The sequence below is a fragment of the Bactrocera dorsalis genome, chromosome 1, assembly GCF_023373825.1.
Source record: "Bactrocera dorsalis isolate Fly_Bdor chromosome 1, ASM2337382v1, whole genome shotgun sequence".
Taxonomy (NCBI): Eukaryota; Metazoa; Arthropoda; class Insecta; order Diptera; family Tephritidae; genus Bactrocera; species Bactrocera dorsalis.
Genome location: NC_064303.1, coordinates 32,404,826 through 32,423,910, shown reverse-complemented (window position 1 = coordinate 32,423,910; position 19,085 = coordinate 32,404,826). Strand labels below are relative to the sequence as shown.

At 35.5% G+C, this 19,085-nt stretch overlaps 1 protein-coding gene across 9 annotated transcripts in view; it reads right to left on the bottom strand.

Annotated features, from left to right (window-relative positions):
• The window catches only part of LOC105221840 (beta-1,4-glucuronyltransferase 1), a 289,787-nt gene that overhangs the window by 15,539 nt on the left and 255,163 nt on the right, over positions 1–19,085 (bottom strand). For 8 of the 9 annotated variants that reach the window (XM_049451423.1, XM_049451414.1, XM_049451438.1 and 5 more), the window contains one exon: positions 8,414–8,493. The gene's annotated coding sequence lies outside the window, so the exon portion shown is untranslated. Of the gene's footprint in view, positions 1–8,413; positions 8,494–13,904; positions 14,503–19,085 lie in introns of those variants that run through there. The other variant, XM_049451404.1, reaches the window with a different exon arrangement.

Here is a 19,085-nt window from a genome sequence, read left to right as displayed (position 1 = left end):
CCAACGACATCGCGCCACCCACGAATCATTCGCAAGTGAGCGAGCAGAGAAGGAACCCTGAGGAAAAGGCTTCATGGGTGGTTTAAAAAGTTGAACCGTATTTATTGTTTAACTTTTCCTTTTCCTTTGCGGCTGTTCCGACAAATGAGCAGCTTCTTGAAGAGAAAATGAAGTTTGCAAAATTTCAAAACGATATCTTAAAAACTAAGGGACTAGTTCGTATATACAGACAGACGGACAGATAGACAGACAGACGAACATGGCTTAATCGACTCAGCTTAACATACTTTATATACTTTATACGGTCTCCGACGCTTCCTTCTGGGTGTTACAAACTTCGTGACAAACTTAATATACCCTGTTCAGGGTATAAAAATACCTTTTGGGAAGCTTTATGTTGAAAAATATTTGACTAGATGATTACCCTTGCCTCTGCACTATATAACAGGACGGGGATGATGAGTGACTTGTAGAGTTTCGTCTTTGTTCGTCGAGAGAGGACTTCAATTGCCTACTCAGTCCGAGGCAGCACCTATTGGCAAAAGTTATTCTGCGATGAATTACAAGGCTGATATCATTGTTGGTGTTTATGTTGGTTCTATGATAGACGACATTATCAACGCCTTCGATGTTTTGACTGACAACAGTGACGTGGGAGCCATGTCGTGAGTGCGACGACCGTTTGTTTGATGACAGGAGATATTTCGTCTTGCTCCCGTTCACTACCAGACCCATTTGCTTCGCCTTAAAAACAATAACTCTTAAAAAGTATTCATCTAAAACTTTCTGCATTCACATGTCACATAACTCAACCGATATGAAGATATAGTTAAATATATAGATTACCTAGTTTTTGCGATTTATCGACTTTCGTCGATTGTTAATTTAACGTTGCAGTCTAAAATGTTGTCGTCGAGGAGTGCAACCACAAATCAATGGATTTATGAACTTCTTAATAGAAAAATCCAATTAACGGGCCATTAATTGTCTAATATGATGCGGTTAAACTGATTTTACGGTGCTTACAAAGTTAACCCACTGATTTCAAGCGATATCGATAACAACTTTTATACCAAATACCAGAAATTCAATCAGGAAAATTAGCTTACCGTTAGTTAGCACTCGTTACTGCGTAGTAAAACAAGAGAAAAACCAATAAAATCCTGTTGGACCTGGTGAAACTTATGTAATGTGTGTGTGTATTAAAACTTGAAAGTTGCCAGCATTATAAGCATTGAATTAGCAACGCATATTCTTTTAATTATTTTTGATCTGCGCTAAAATATGAGCATTACAAAACAACTCGACGATACCATAAAGTCATGCAAAGTTGCAAGCGAGCAACTGCAACAACTGTTGAGAAGTGGTCAGCGCTTCAAGTAATCGGTAAAAGATTTGAAGTACAAAGCGTTGGCGTTGGCTAAACGGTGGTAGGATGGGAGAAATTGTAGCACCACTTTAATGCAAATTTAATTTCAATTTTAGAAGTTTTAATTGCGACCGACAAGCCGTTGCATACAATTTACCAGTCAGTGGTTTTGCGTAATGTAATCGTCAGACCATCAGTCGCCGCTGTTGAATAAAGAGTTCAGGGAAAGAACGGCTTTGGCTGTGGTATCGAAGTGTTTGAAGAGTGATTTGTTATAACGGGTGATCCGAGTAGAGGTATTTTTTTTTCAATAGCCTTTTTTTGACAGATCACGCGTGAGTCGTGTGAAACTGTTACTTTTGTTCAGTATTGTTTGACGTTTCGTCATGGAAAGACTTACGCCAGAACAACGTTTCCAAATCGTTCCACTTTCTTACAAAAACTCACGTTCTGTAAAGAATGGGTTTCGCTCAACATATTCGGCCTACTACCATCACCCATTTTGGGGCCCAGTATTCATTATTGGACAATATTCGACCGATTAGACCACGTTCACGCAGTGAAGAAAATTTAGCGACCGGAGCTGAGGGTGCACACGAAGACCGTGGAGAGACGATTCGGTGCCGTTCGCAGCAATTCTGACTGACGTATGAAACGAAGGGGCGCTTTTTATGTCAAGATCTTAAATTGAAAGCCTAGAAAATACAGCTTTTTCGGAAAAAAACTGGAAGAGCCGATTTTAACAAGTTTTTTACGTGAATATTTTATTTGCACAATCATTCGTCAAAGACAGAAATAGTTAGTAATAATTTGGTGCAAGTTTCAGACGTCTGAAAGGTGGATGCATAAGACCCGCTCAGCCAAGCAGTCACGGAAGCCATTCTCCGGAGCCTTGAGAGCCGAGGTGCATGCTGCTTGGATCTCCCTGTTGTCTCAAAATACTTGAGATTGTACTCAAAGATCCATGACTCGTCACCTGCGATTATGCTTTTTAAAAATTGGGGCTCACTTTCACACATGTTAAAACTTTCTTGATACACTTCCACTCGCCGCAATTTCTGGTCGTCAGTGAATACTTTTGGAACCATTTTCGCGCATACCTTGCGAACGTTGATGTGGCCCGTCACAATGTCATGAATAACAGATTTTAATAAATTTAACATCTGGGCAATTAAACGAATACTTAGTCGATGGTCTGCGCACACGAGTCACATTGTCGGTGTTTGTCGAGGCCTGGTGCCACTGAACCACGCCACTTCTAACTGCTCAAGCAACGCCGGGGTAAGCCGGCTTGATCATATCAAACGTGTCTGTCACAGATTTAACGAGTTTCACACAGAATTTAATAGCGAACTACTCACAGAAACACGTCGCGCGAAAATGTTTGTCCTGACTCTCAAGGTGCTCGGAGATAACTGACCAATCGCTCGTTCGTTAGCTGGGAACGTCCTCTACCGAATCCAGTCGGTGTGTGCATGCTCCGAAATACAGTCGCGGCGGAAAAAACTCAGTCCTATTACTTTCCGGACAAACCCTGTATTGTCCTGAACGCTACATTAAAATGTAGTTTTATCAAAATAGGACAGTTTTATTGCAGATAGACACATGATATGAAAATATCTTTCCGATTTCTTCTTACTTTATTAGTAATTGATATAGGTATTGATCCATTTACCTAAATATTTCAGTATTCCTACCTCATCAAGCCAGGCAAATATCCATCCCCATGACTGTGACTCGTTACGTCAAATCATAAATCTTACAGTTTTTGAGGTTAGAAGATCATCTGAAGACGCGAGCCACATTTGTCGAAGTAAAACTACATACTAATTTAATTTCTGAACTTTAAAACTAACCTGCCAAAATTTCTTATACATACATATGTACATACTCGTATATCATAAAACTTACGTCAATGTAAGACATACGAGTCGTACAAATAATGCTTTCAAATAATGAAGCTTTCCTCCAAAGTAACACACACCAGAAGCCCAAGCGGTCTGACCGCAACGCTAAAAAATTATGAATGATGATGGATATTCGTCTTGGCTTTTTTGCCTGCAGTTTATTATAATTTTTTTTCTTTCTTAAAGCAGCAGAGAGCGTGAGAGAGAGAGAGGCGTGCTGCCGTATTCTCAGTTCCCATTTTTCCTAAAACAAAACGCTTTAGGGAAGCAAAAAACAGCTTCGTGCCGCATACAGTATACAAGCTGCTTGTGGTCGTCATACGGAGTGTGAAAGAAGTGAGACCACTGAAAATTACTAAACCGCAATGAAAACTTGAAAAAGCAGGAAATTGGCTGGCGGTTGCTGATTGTTGGGGCGGTGGTGGGGTGGCTGGAAAGTTTAGCTCAGTGAGTTCTTGTCTCAAAAAAACAGTGCCGAGTTTTTAAGTTGTAATCCAAAAAGGAAGGCAGTCGTCTGTACAGCTGATATCTTAAATGAAAATAAATTGAGTGTTGCTGCTGCAGAGCGTGAAATGCGTTATCGTCGTTAAATAAATTTGTGTGTTAATTAGGGTTGTATTTTAAAATGGCACAGCACGAAACAGGATTTTGAGCGCGGTTGACTGCTTTAAAAAAAGATGTTAAATTGAATTTAATAATTTTCAGCACCCAAAAAAACGGTCATCCTTTGCAGTTCTTGACTGATTTTTGAATGATATTATTAAGATTATGCCTTAGCATCAAGAGTGCTACTTATTGAATTCTTTTATTGAGGTAAAATATTTCGTTTTTCTCTTTACATTGGGAGGCTTCAGTTTTCAATCAGCAGGCAGTGTGAAGTACTTGGCGCTTATCTTGGGTAGGCAGGCAGCTTTTGAGGCAGCCGAACACTGAGGAGAGTGAGGAAGATATAAGTAGCCTTATACTGGTCTTATATGACTCCAAACAGCTGGAGTCTCTCACCTGAAAAGGTATTCTGCCTTAGCGACACAGTAGACAAATGTTTTATGAGGTTGTTGTCTGGTCGGTCAGCTGCGGATCCAGTTATTTGGCAATGGGACAGTTTTGAAAAGTTAGTGTTATTTAGAAAAAAATGTGATCCTTTAGATTACTGCATCACAGAACCATCTACTGGCGGGTTCTTCTCTACGCAAATACCTGAGAGGGATCAGGGAGCAGAGATGAGCTTTTCCATAAATGATTGAAAGCTTAAGGGAACGGTTGGTGGGGGAAACTACTGTCGGTGAGATGTACATTCACTCCGACAGCAGGGCGGCAATACTTACCTTGAACTCTATGACGATGCCCTCAATACCAGTTAAAGTCTTCATAAGTAGCAAACATTTACTTCGCTAACCTTGTTAACCGACTTCATTGGGCGTCTGGTCACAGCGAATCGCTGGTAACAGCGAAGGTGAATAGCTTGCTAAAAAAGGATCCCTTACCCTTAATCCAAGAGGCACTCTGGTGACCAACGCAACGCAAGCTATCTTAAGAACTGCTTGTAATTACCCAGGTTCATCTCGCCGCAGTGATAGTTGTTCTGATTGAACACTGTTCAATATGCACACATGCGGTGAATTTACATATCTTGTTGGTTGAAGACTGCCAAAGTAGGAGGAACGCGAAGAAGATACTTCTATAACCACTGGCACTTTCTTCACTTCTAGTTTGTTAAATTGCTTAATTTGCTAGATTAAGGTTAAAACATCTCTGTAGATTTACCCTCAGTTAACTGGGCGAATTAGCGAGGTTGATATTAACTGGCTCAATAAATTTGTGGTAGACGACATAGTAGTAGGGGAGCCCGGAGTGCTAAATTCGCAGTTACTGGAGCGTCATGGAGACTTACTAGATTGTCAAGATAACGTTTAAAAAAAAGAAAGTCTAGGTGAAGTTTTCCATTTTAGTGGGGAGAAGAGCGGGAAATTGGTTTCAAAAATGTAAAAAAAAACAGTCACATGAAAATACTCAAGCGCGTCAGTCATTCCATACCATATATACGCGCATTGTATTTCTGATAGTCGATATATATTAATCTGACAATCAAGTCAGGGTTGAAGGCCGTAATGACAGGTTAAAAAAAAAAATAAGTTACTCGAGCGCGTCAGATTTTCTAAGCGAATGTTAATTAACCTCTAAAAAGTGTACCTTTTAATACTCTGACTATTTCGACGTGGACAAAAGTCATTTATTGATTTTAAAACTTGTAAAAAAAAGGTGACCTTGAGATACTCGAGCGCGTCAGATTTTTATACAGGGGGATGAACTTGATGTCAGAGTCTTCCCAAAAGATAATCTGACAATTATATAGAGGCATATCGTTAATCTGACGATTTAAAAGTGGAAGAATTCTGTTTGGTTCTTGTTTTTGTTACAGGATGTAATAAAAACAGAGTATACATATACATAATACATATAATATTGTATACATATACATATGTATATGTATAGAAAATTGAATAATTTATTAATATGAAAATAGATCTAAATATTAATAAAAAAAAATTTAGAGTTTGTGGAATAAACTTTTTTTTCATACGTTTCTTCGCCACAGTAAACACATTTGACACTAACGTCACTCATTTTTACAATGGATGTAAAACTGATCGCTGTAAACGAACGAAACAAACAAAAGTGTCAAGCGTTTACTAACAACAACCACGCTATGGTGATTAGTACGCTTGACCTTTTATCGACGATTTTACCTGTATCGCCCCACGGAAATTGTCAGATTATATGATTTTCGTGATTCTGACAGAATTACCTTTAAAATGAAAAAAAAAATCTATCGCGCTCGAGTATTTCAAGGTGACGTTTTTTTTTACAGATTTGTCACCCTGCTATTTCTCTAAGCCACCCTCAAACTGTCAGAATATTGAAATATACACTCGTCTTCATGCATTTAACATACCATCTCTTAATCTGACGCGCTCGAGTTTCCCGAAGGATCGATTTTTTTCTCTAATCTGACGAACCCCCCCCAACGCACGCCTCCATATTAAGGGCTCATATTTGGTAGGGGTGCATAAAAGGGTGCAATGTTTCTCCCCATATAGTTTTCTGACACGCTTAAGTAACTGCAAAAATCCCCTCTTGGGCTCCCCTACTATAGAAAAGTGACGTGTTCGATATCTAGGAGTTTAGAGAATCACAAAGAGTCTACGTTCCTGCTGACCAATTAGGCTTTTGCGTTACCTGAAGACCACCTCTTAGATCTCACCTAAGCTAACTATGCTTTGTAAATTCGGGAGTAGAGCTTTCGATGGTAACTATGAGCTAAGCTCTTTAATATTTCTGAAAAAAACTATATATTGAGGTCGCTAAGAAATCCAAATTAATTTAAGCTTAAGTGATACAACGGTTATGGAAACCTAAAAAACTTAAGGAGCTGGTGAAATATCGAAATAACATTTAGATATTTTTGAATAAGAACGCAGTACTATAAATTTGAGCTTAAGCCGATTAAAACCTCCATTTCTTATAAGAAAATTATCAAATCTTCATCAAATGCTTTTAAAGGGTATTTCTAATTATGGACAAGGGTGAATGGACTGCTTACAAGCGATACAGGAAGCATAGAGATAAGGAGGTTTCTTCAAAAATGTTGCTGGTGATAACGTACCCGCAATGGCGAACGCTATCGCGCCATGATAACCGACTATTTTATGGTTGAAATTGAAGCTCGTGATTTCGGCAACATTTGGTTTCAATAAGATGACGGCACTTCCCAGACATCGCATCAATCAATGGTTTTCTTGAGAGAACCAGTCCAGTTACCAGTCAAAATGCTCGAACGAGTCATCGAAAATTGGACTCAACGGATGGGCCAAAAAATACAAGGTCTGTCGCAAAAGAAACAGAACTTTTTAAATGAAACTGTTTCTGGTTGCGCCGCCTATTGGTGGGTATATGAAATAAAAAGTTTGATCTCTTGTTGACATTTCGTAAAAATTTTAAGACAATTGGATAACTACAATCGATGTTATCGATCAAAAAGTGACAGCAGCTTTTGGTCATCGGTCGTAAAATACATTTTGAACAAAGAGCAAATATTAAATTGTTTTAAACTTGGGAAAACGTTTACTGAAACATTTCAAATTATGAAAAAAGTTTATAGTTATCAGTGCCTATCCCGTAGTAATGTGCATGAGTGGTTTAAGCGATTCCAAAAAGGTCGTGATGGGGAGAGCCATCACCGAAAAAAAGTTGTCTTCAGAAGTCAAATGCGAAGACAACGCTGATTTGTTTTTACGATTCCGAAGGTATTGTACACCGAGAGTTCGTCCCACCTGGCCAAACGATTAATGCGATGTTTTGCCTTGGTGTTACGAAGCGTCTTTTGTCACGCATTTGTCGTGCTCGACCACAATACCGTGAGGCAGGGTCCTGGCGCCTGTTGTACAATAATACGCCGTGTCATCGGTCGACGCTTGTCACTGATTTTTTGACAAAAAACTCCATATTAACCATTAATCACTCACCCTTCTCACCTTTTTACCTATTTGGAAAACTTTATTTGCCCATGAAAGGACACTGGTTTCAGGACATTTCAGCTATCCAAAAGGCGATGACCGATATTCTCAAGAGCATTCCGAAAAATGACCTTAAACACTCATTTGAAATGCTAATTGACCGGGCTAAACGCTGTATCGAAGCACAAGGAAACTACTTTGAATTAAAAAATATAACTTTTGAAAAATATTAATTTTTTGTTGTTTTTTTTTTTTAACAGCCCTGTTTATCTTGCGACAGACCTTGTAAATGCCAAAGAATGTTCTTTCGAATGACAATACACATTCCCCATTAAATTTGAAGTCTCTGTGCTTTTTCTTTAAAAGAGTAGGGAATCTCGCTATATGGATCACCGTTTATGTAATATGTAATACTATAAAAAGAAAACACAATAATATGACAGCTAAGCTTGGTCGCAGACGCTACTTTTGTTGCAGTTAATGAATTAGCAACAAATTACTGGAAATACGGTTATGAACGAATGCGATTTAGTACTGAACTCACAATGAACTGAAATTCTCCGTTTACCCTTTTGTTCGACACAAGAAACAGTAACAATTAGCTTAAATTAAATAGCACTTACCTCATATGACTTGCACTTTGTGTTCATTCATGACCAGCATTGCCGCGTCGCTGTCGTGTTTGAGTAATATTAAAAGCTTGCTGAAATGAAAAAATAAAACAATTAAAATTTTATAATACCGTTAGTCAGTAAAAATATTATTAAATAAAGGTATTATAGTTTTGAAAAGTTGAAATTGAAATCAGTTTCGTTGAGAAATCTGCTGTGGAATCAATAATTATGACAATTGACGCATATTAACAAGCAAAAACAACATTATTGTACAATACATGATTATAATAAGTGCACAAGAGCGGTGTGTAGTCAGTTAATAAAATTTATAAAGAAATCACACACACACACACACACATGCGCATTTAAGTGCTTTTTCGCGCGCTTTCATGGCTATATGAAGACTTCCCGGCTTATGATTATTGTGTATGCCAGCGAGTACTTGTGTGACTACTTGAGGCATGGGATTGTCCCACTTTCTGTAGTGGGCAACCGCAAGGAAACAAAAGACGTACACACAACGCAAAAATAGAAACAAAAAATAAAAAAATTATAAAAAAATATATGAAAGAAATATAAAAAACTTAAATACTCATATAAGCAGATATGTGAATAGGAAATAGCTCAGCGTTAGGGGAGCTGTGGCCGCCTTTCAAGTCTATACTCGTAAGTAGGAGTAGCCGAGAAAAGTAAGGTGAAAAGTGGATAAAAAAAATGGTTTTGGCACTAACCATTAATAATGCCAAAGCATTTACCTTTGAGCTGCCAAACCGTTGTTGTTATGATAAGTGTTATGAGCGGCTTAGGAGGGAGTAAAAATACAATATAACATAAGAAATAAAATATAAAATAAAAAAATAATAAAAATAGGTGGAATAATATATAACAGCGTATAGTAATAATCATCTGTGTTGAAGAGCAGACACGTTTTAGAGGGCTCACGTGTGCGGAATCTCATTAAAGTGTAAAATTATGCGGTTATGTATGAACTACATATGTACTGTGGTAGCAACGAAACTAACAATAATAATAACAACAGCAATGACAGAAGAATTGTTGTTGTTCAGGTTGGGCAATTGTGAAATGTGAAATATTTGTGGAAAAAGTAAGAAACATTTGAGGAATTAAAAAAATTTAAAAATTAAAAAAATAACATATTAATATATGGTAAAAATAAAATTACAACAAAAAAATATATGTATGTTTTTAAAATAGTAATGATAACAAAACACATGTTATTTGTAAGAAAGTAGAGTAAAATAAGTAAGGGAGTGCTAAGTTAGGGTGCAACCAAATATTTTATCCTCTTGCAACTTGGTAGAATTAATACCTTATATACCCTTAAGGGCTAAACGTCAACCAGAGGATCGAGATCCATGCAATTATAGTGTATATACAGTTGAATTTCCCTCACTCGAATCACCATAATCCACAAAAAACTGCGAGTTCGAGAGACTTCGAGTTATGAAAGTAAATTTATAAGCAATTTTTGCCAATTCAAGAGTGCGAGCTATTGAGAACTTTGAGTTATGGTAACTGACCGAAATATTCGACATAAAGTTTGTTAGAAGAAGAAAATGATTATACCAACCATATGTAGTTTATGAGAGTTAACGGTAGTATAGACCCGATTTGATTTATTTTTGCCAATACGAGTTAGTAGGCAGTACTAAGATGCCATATACTAATGAAATATTCCATGATATTTATTAAGGTACCTCACATATCATCACCAATCATACATTGGAATAAATTGTATGGCGTAAAGTCTGAATTTCAATTGCCTATCTCATACATTGACCGATGTTTTCGTTTAAAAGTCAACTAAAGATACCGGGGTCCAAATATAAGTTACATAGGGACTTAAATAGTTTTTATTGGACTTAAACAATTTTTGGCCATATGATGGAATACACTAAAGGCATTATTTGTGCAAAGTTTTATCCGGTTCCATTAAGGGGTTAGGCCACTCTAGAGGGTCACACATAGTTTTGTAGGAAATTTACTGCTCTATAAAAATGGTCTCTTATGATTTTTCGATTAAGTTAAGCGTTTACGAGATGTTAATCGTCAAAAATTAATGCATATTAAGGTGGATCAAAAAAAAAATTTTTTTTTCGTTTGGTATTCTGAAAAATAAATTCCTAGGCACCTCTCAGAAAGCCTCTCCAAAAACCTATGAGTTGCATCATTCATAATGACTTTTTTCATTGAGTTATACAATTCATAAGAAATAAAAAATTTTCCCAAAAATAATCAAACTTTAACTGTTAATATCTTTTAAACGGTTGGGTTTACGAAAAATCACAGGAAACCTTTTTGTAGAGCATTCAATTTCCTATAAAATCTAAGGAACGAGATATTTTTTCAAGTAGTTGGAAGCGAGATATAAATTTTTCCATCTGATAATAAGAAAAAATATAAAACTGTATGTAGGAGGAACTACCCGTTACAATTAAGAACTCATATTTGGAGAGGCTTTCTTAGAGGTGTCTAGGAACCTATTTTTCCGAGTACCAAACGAAAAAAAATTTTTTTTTTGAATCAACCTAATGTATATACAGTGGTGGTCAAAACATTTGCAACCAAAATCAAATATTTGATTCTACCATTTTTTTTTTGTTGCTAAAGTAATTTTTGTGTTCTTTGTTTTTCTCTTTTTCCAAGCTTTAGTTATTGTATTTGTTAAATATGTACTGTTAAAATTGTTATTTTTAACCTATAACAAAAACAAAGCAATATTCCAGTGGAAAATATGAAATGCAAGTATTCAAAACATTTGCAACTGGTTTTGCTGTATTTTTATTTTATTTTGCTACTTAACAAAAAGCAAGTTATAACGGTAATCGCATTCCACATAATTAGTGGAACTTCATGCGTTTTTATTTTACTAAGAGTTTGCATTCAGTCTTTCGCGTTTCTAGAATTAACAAATTTTTCTGCGTTTTGTGATCTTTGTAATATTTTCGGTTGAAAATGGGAGGCAATAAATACAATTCAGACTTTAAAGCAAAAATAAAAGAAGATTTTAGAAATGGACTTTCGCAAAAAGAAATATCGTTAAAATATTCCATACATAAATCAACGATTTGCCGTATTATTCGGACTGAGAACATCCACACAGTTCACAGAGGAGGTAGGCCTCGTGCTACAACCTTAAGAGAAGACCGGCAAATAAAAATTTTCTTTACAAAATACCCCAAAGCAGTTCCAAGAGAAGCTAAATCCGAAGTTCAACTCGACATCAGTCTCTCCACTACCAAAAGACAGGCCTTGGAGTTTGGTCTGCGTAGTTACAGATGTACGAAAACGCTATTTGTGTCTGCAAAAAAAGGTTGCGATTTGCTCGATCACACTTAAATTGGACTAAGCAGAAATGGAACTCAATTTTATGGTCAGATGAATTCAAACTCAACCTCCGAGGCTCAGGCAACAAAGCTTATATTCGGCGTCCGCGAGATGAAAAATATAACCCAAGGTACACAACTGCTACAGTAAAACACGGAGGGGGTAATATTATGGTGTGGTGGTGCTTTTCCGGTAATGTTATTGGTGCAATTCATCGTATAATTGACACGATGACAGCTGTAAATTATAGGGACATTTTAACTAATGTCATGCTGCCATTTGCCGATTGGAAAATGCCACTTATATGGACTTTCCAACACGGTAACGACCCTAAGCACACGTCTAGGCTCGTAAAATCATGGTTAGAGGAAACTCATATAAAAACTATGGTATGGCCGGCAAGTCTCCCGATCTAAACCTGATTGAGAATATGTGGATGATGGTTAAAAGCAAAATAGGCAGTGAAATATTCCGGAATAGTGATGAACTTTTCGCCCGATTGGAAAAGGAATGGAAAGCGATCCCTTACAGTTACATTGAAAGTCTAGTAGCTTCAATAGAAAGAGTGAAGAATGTGCTGAAGTTATTAAAAATATTAGCTATGCAATTAAATATTGAAAAAATTTTAGAATATTTTTAGAACACATAAAAGTTGCAACATTCGGCCACATGAAATTTAACTTTGGTTTATTTAATGCATTTTTACTGCTATAAGCAAATGAATGTTTCAGTTTTTACGATTATTTATATAAACAAGACCTCCAATAAAAATAATATATACTCGTATAAGGATAAAAGAATATTTTATCAAAAGTTAAAGAAATGTATTAAAATAAAATAGTCAATGTGGTTGCAAATGTTTTGACCACCACAGTACATATATGTATGCTTCTCAAAATAAAAAAATATTGATAATTTAGTTTTAAATTCTTGCTATGGCTTGATTTTAGGCATAATTTGAAACAAGGTTGCCAAACTTGTTTAATTTCTCAAAAGGTATACAAACATATGTTTGTGATTAAAGAAATAAGACCTAGTGATATATGACTTAAAAGGTAGACATCTGTTTTAAAATAAAATTTGCGATTACAATTAGTAATCTTTATATATAAAAAGCCTGTGTCACGTTGTTTGTCCGCGATGGACCCCTTAACTACTGAACCGATTTCAACAAAATTAAGCACACTGTGTCTAGTTCGAACCAACTTAGAAGATAGGATAGTAAAATCAAATCATAAATAAAGAACGGACGCCCTGTCAAGTACATTCTGTTAAGCGGACGACTCTATTAACTGGACAGAAAGACTGGTAAACAGACCTTGAGAAAGCAGCCTTAAATTTGTTATTTATCCAAATGAAATTTATTTGTATCAGGGTTGGGCATTTTTGCACTACCACTAATTGCACTACCACTAAATATTTAGTGATAGTGAAAAACAAATTGCACTACCACTAAACCTTTAGTGATAGTGAAAAACAAATTGCACTACCACGTAATATTTAGTGATTCCTTGGATTCTTATACCGACAAATATATAAATAAAATTTTCACTATATTGAATCGTTTATCATATGAATAATAGTATAAAATGCATACCACAGCAACACGTGGGCGGATCGTCTAGTTAATCATAAATTTTCAACAAAATTTGGCAGCAAGTTACATTGAAAATAAAAATACAACTCGCACAATAATTTTTTTTTATTTTTGGGCATGTATGATATTTTTTGAAAACTTAATGACTAAACTTAATTAAAAAAATTAATTAGTTACGATTAGTGACTAATTTTCTTCGCTTTATTAACACGAAAATATATTTCCACATGATTTGGTAAGCCAGCTTCTTCATTCCATAATTGATACTTGCTTTTGAACTTGAATAGCTCTCTGGGACAAAGACTCTCTCTCCTACAATTTTACAAACTACTTTGGCGTAATTAGTCCAAATAAGGAAGCTAATGTGTTATGAAGACACTTATCTTATTATCTATGTATATACAAAATAGCTTTAAAAAGATTTGCATACCAATTTATTCACAGTCACAGTTTCGTTCAATTAATTTTGAATTCAAACAAGAAAAATATTTCCATAAATTCAACAATTTTATCGACACCTATACATTTATTGACAACTTGTATGTAAAATATTACCTTTTAAACCACAATTCCCGTACTTGTAGAAGGAGGAATAATTAAATTTTGTTTTCACTTTTAATAATACTTTTTTATTGGTTAGGATATCTGGTTCACAACTTTTTTTAATTGTTTAAAGCACTGTGTAATATGCTGCCACTGAGAAAATTAGTTAAGCACGTTGAATTTACTCTCCGATTCACTTTTTACTCTCTCAAAATGTAATTTTTACGACAAACTTTATCACGGAGTACTGTAAGAATATTTGAACTTGCTATTATAAAATTTTGAAGGTCAGTCGCACTACCATTTAAACTTCACTAGCCCGCATTGCGCCGCGACTGAAACCGTTAAATGTTGTTTCTCTACTTCTTCGATATTAGGCCACTGCCTGACTGAATGGGAAAAACTTAATCAATTTCATATCTATCATGTAGTTGGATCATGCTATGTCATTATAACGCAGTCGACGCATAAGTGTTTACCTAATAATCAAAGACAAGAATAACAATAAATGACTAATCGACGGACAGTCGCGGGTGGGAATTAAATAAACAAAAAATTAAGCAGCAATTGTTGTCCGTCTTTGAATTATTTTGTGTTTTCAAGTTGATTATAAGCACATACGCAATTGAAAAAAAAACATAAGCAATGACAATAGAAAAGTAGGAAAACAATAATAATCAACATTAAAAATAAACAAAAGACACTTATTGGGTTTTATATCTGATTATTGTAGATTCGCAATTGAGTATATGTGCATTTATAAGTGTTTCTATGAATATACGTATATACTATATGTTCGAACAAGTGGTATTACTTAATATATACAAGTATATTAAGGTGGGTTAAAAAGCGAATGATTTTTTCCCTTGGTACTCTGAAAAATTGGTTGATAGATAGATCTAAGAAGCTAGCTATGGCTACACAGGTATAAATTCTTAATTGTAATGGGAAGGTCTCCAGCCGCGACCTTACTTACATCTATTGTATCCTCTCCTAAATCACAAAGACTCAGCTAGCCCCAGCATATTGATAAAGTCCAACATTTTGCTGGGTGCTAGCGAAACGTTGCGATCCCTATTTGGAAACATTGATATAAGGGCCTTAAACCTGAAACTGTCAATTAGAAGTTATTCTGCTGTTCAGGCTCCCTGTCTCAGAATCGGCAAATGCTCTTCGGCATGATGTCAATAACAGCAGATTGCTTTAAGTGTCGACGTTTTCGAGCCGTCTGTCTTTATCACTTAATTGTACCATCCTTAAGCAGTAGCTCGAGAGTATAATCATTCCATTTAACTTTGTTGCTAAGGGTAACCTTCAACTTCTTGGTGAAGAAAACCGTTTTAGTAATGCTGTCCCAGGCCAATGGTATAGTACCACTTCACTCTTTCATTCGCTGGGACGAGCTTACCTTACCTCTGTCACACCCTTCTGCTGTCATTTGTAGAAGTGTGTGCTTGGTTTTCTATTTTTTTCTTATTATAAGATGGAAAAATTCAGTACCAAGCGAAAAAGAGATTCACTTTTTTGACCCACCCTTCTATAACATATATATAAAAGTCATTTAATATTTTTGCTTGCCAATTATTTTGAAGTGCGCGACTTTAATCTTCAACATGTGTGATTAAATTGCGCAGAAACCTGTGAAATCTCTTCTTAAAAAATCTAATGAAATATTTAGCAAAAATAATTAAAAACAAGCTATGTATACCATATACACCATTACAGTACTCTTACACTAATTTAACATATGTTATAAGCAGGAAGTAAGTTCGGCTGCGTATGAATGCTAGATAAGCCGTCTTCGATGCATCGCTACCCTGCTCGCTAATTTCCCACTCCACGTTTTTATCAAAAAAAGTTAAATGCGAAAGCAACATCAATGTTGTAAGTTGTCAATGTGATTGAGTATAGCTGTCTTAGAATAGTCATGCGTTGAGAGTAGTAAATCGAACAAACTTAACCGGTTGATTAAATAAAGTGGCAGATCTTGCGTTGTAGCCCTGACGCTAACGCTTCCTCTGACGTATTGTCAATTTTTTGGCACTTTATTGTTGATTCTTTTCACAATAAAAATAATATCAGTAATATCTTCGTTTTGAGCCTAGCTCTTTCTATAAATAACTATTATATATTTCAAATCTTCAGCATTGAAAAACAATAAAATGCTTTTAATATTTTCAATTTTGACTGTAATTTGTCAACCGGTAAAAAAATGTGTAAAAATAAACTTAGTTAGACAGTGGTTATAAATTTCAATGAAGTATCCGCAAACTCGTAACTCATAACGAGTTAAATTCGCTATTTAAACATAGCAAGCAGAGAATCGAAGTGAGTCGAATCGAAGACGGCTTATGTTATGTATCTAATTGTTTATGCCATTTTTGGAATTTGTACCAGCCGTTTATTCGATTTTTTATACTTCACACAGTAGTTGGTTTCTATACTCCACTAGTAGTTCGAAGACTGTAGTAGTATTTAATAACCGTAAATGTAATTTTAAGTTTTTTTTTAGAATATCAGCCATCCTTAGAAAAGTGTATATTAATGATTTAATTTTTTTGGAATTTCATGAATGTAAGTATAGTAGAATAACCACGACTATTTGCATCTCTTCAGTGCCGTAGTTAGAATTGTTGTTGAAAAAATCTACAAAACGTTGTTGTAGAGTTTTGAGCCCTTCTGAGAACGCCGCTCTTGTCCCTAATCTGCTCCCTCTTTTCTTCATTACTTCATTCTTGACTTCAGCTTAGATAGTTTTGAGCGACCTGGTCGTAAGAAAGGGTGATCGCTATAAATTGACTACTCAGATAAAATATTCTTTAGATTTGCCAACTCCTCTAACTTAAAACATAAAAAGCAAGTAGGGAAAATAATCAGAATCGGATGACTATATATTATAGCTGTCATACAATCGACTATTCAAAAATAATATTTTGTATTATAACTCCTCTATAAATCAACATTTTTAAAAATCCTCTTTAATTAATCAAAATTTTTATAATGCATCGTGTTATAAGTCGGTGAAAACGATAGCAAAAACCTATGAATTTGGCTTCGAGTTGCCCCCGCCTCCACTGTATTCTCCAGATCTGGCTCCCACCGACTGATTGCTGCTGTCAGATCTTAAAAGAACTCTTGCTGGGAAGCAGTTTTCGTCGAATGAAGATTTGATTGTCCAAGCTGAGGACTATTTTGTAGCAAAGGACAGATCGTGCTACAAAATTGGTATTGAAAAGTTCGAGGCTTGAGAGGAAATATCTTGAATAAAAAAAAAAAAATAAAAATAGTTTTGCCAAAAAAGATGTGTGTGGCGGGATTCTTTTCAATTGACTTGGTATAACTTATAGCTGCCTTTAAAATTATTTTTGAACGCTTTGAATTTATAACTCTTCCATGTAAAGAGTTAAGATTCTGAATGTTGCTATAGTTTTGCTCATTATGTTTAAAAATTATCTAGAGAATGTCATTATAATTGGATATACAATATCTAATACTAAGCACTCGGAAATTGTAATTAAATTGCCTGGATGAATGATATCTAATTTTTGCTAAGTTGGTACGACTGTCCTTAATTACTATACCCAATATGTATGAGCGCGAGCTGTCAATCAGTTGGTTTACAGCAGCTGCTTAAGTCGGTACACCTCAGTAGTGCGTACGCATTATTACAATGAATAAAAATATGGAACAAAGAATTTCTCTAAAATTTTGAACAACAAAATCACAAAATTTCGTGTGCAAATGTTGGAAAAAGCTTAAGGTGAATCAATTTTATCAAAAACACAAGCCTACGAGTGGTACAAAGTCTTCAAAGACGGTCGAGAGATCGTTGACGACATGCCTCGTTCTTGACGACCTTCGACCTCTTCAACTGATGAAAATATTAAAAAAGTGAAGGACACGAAGCTTAAAAATCATTAGGAAAATGTTAGAGAGATGACAAGAGAGTCCGATATTCCTCGCGAGACCGTTGGAATGATTTTGGTGGATATTTTGGCTATGAAATGCGTTCTTGCGCGACTTGTCCCAATAAAGCTGAATTTCTATAAAATCTATTGCTCTGCATCTTGTTCGGATTCCTTTGTAGGCGACAAAATATATTTTGAGGAAAAATTAAATATCTTGAGTTTTATTTACAATTTCCGGGTACTTTTTGTCACAATGTATGTAAGCTGTAATTCAAACTCAAAATTTTAATCTCAACATTAAACAACAAAAATTAAAATTTCACTGATTTCATATTGTGCTTTAAATTTGACACAGAAACACAGCTCACTGAACAGAACATTATGTGAAAGTTCACTGAACTGCTGGAGAAATAGGTAACTACTTTCAAGCTTAATAACAATTACACGACACGACACGACACAACACAAATTAGTATGCTTTTCAAATGCAATTTGCATAATCGTTTTTATTGGTTTACTTTTTACCAACGCATTACAAGAATACAAACTTACATAAGTACAACTACAAATAGACTACCAGAAAAGACACAGATACAAGTATTTACCAAGTAACATTCTGGTAATGATAGTACGTATGTATGTATGTATGTAGTGTTGTAATTGCAAATTTTAGCTGTTAAACGTGCCGAACTCATTAGATACATACATATGTATATTACACAAGTTACCTATGTATCTAGAAACAAAGTACATTATGTTAGTAGATATGGATACATATGTATGTACGTGCGGCGTCTCATTAAAAAGTAATTAAATACTCATAGAAGCAACGAATACTCCTCAGTGCAGAGATATGCAGTTCACAAGGCAGCGATGAGCAACCGCAGACAGACAGATTGACAGACATAATAAGCGCGTACATAACAAATCTGACAGTGGCGGTGCGAGACACACTTTCGGCATAACCACATAAACATACACACACAAATATATGTACAGATATGAGTATAAAAGCGAGTATTTGCCATCAACAGCTGCTAACGTGTTGAAAGTCACTTAGAAATTGCTACAATGTTTAAATGTATGTTTGTATGTATGTCTATGCAGGTTTGTAATAAACTAGTTTTGGAATGTCGGCAGGCACGTGTGGCGCCCTAGGTCACTCACCGGTGATGGTAGTGGCAGAGCCAAGTTAAAAATAGATCAGCACTGTAGGTATGAATTAAAAATAATTGTGGCCGGTGATAGAACGCCATTGATAATGATACGTCTCTAGAAATGAGTA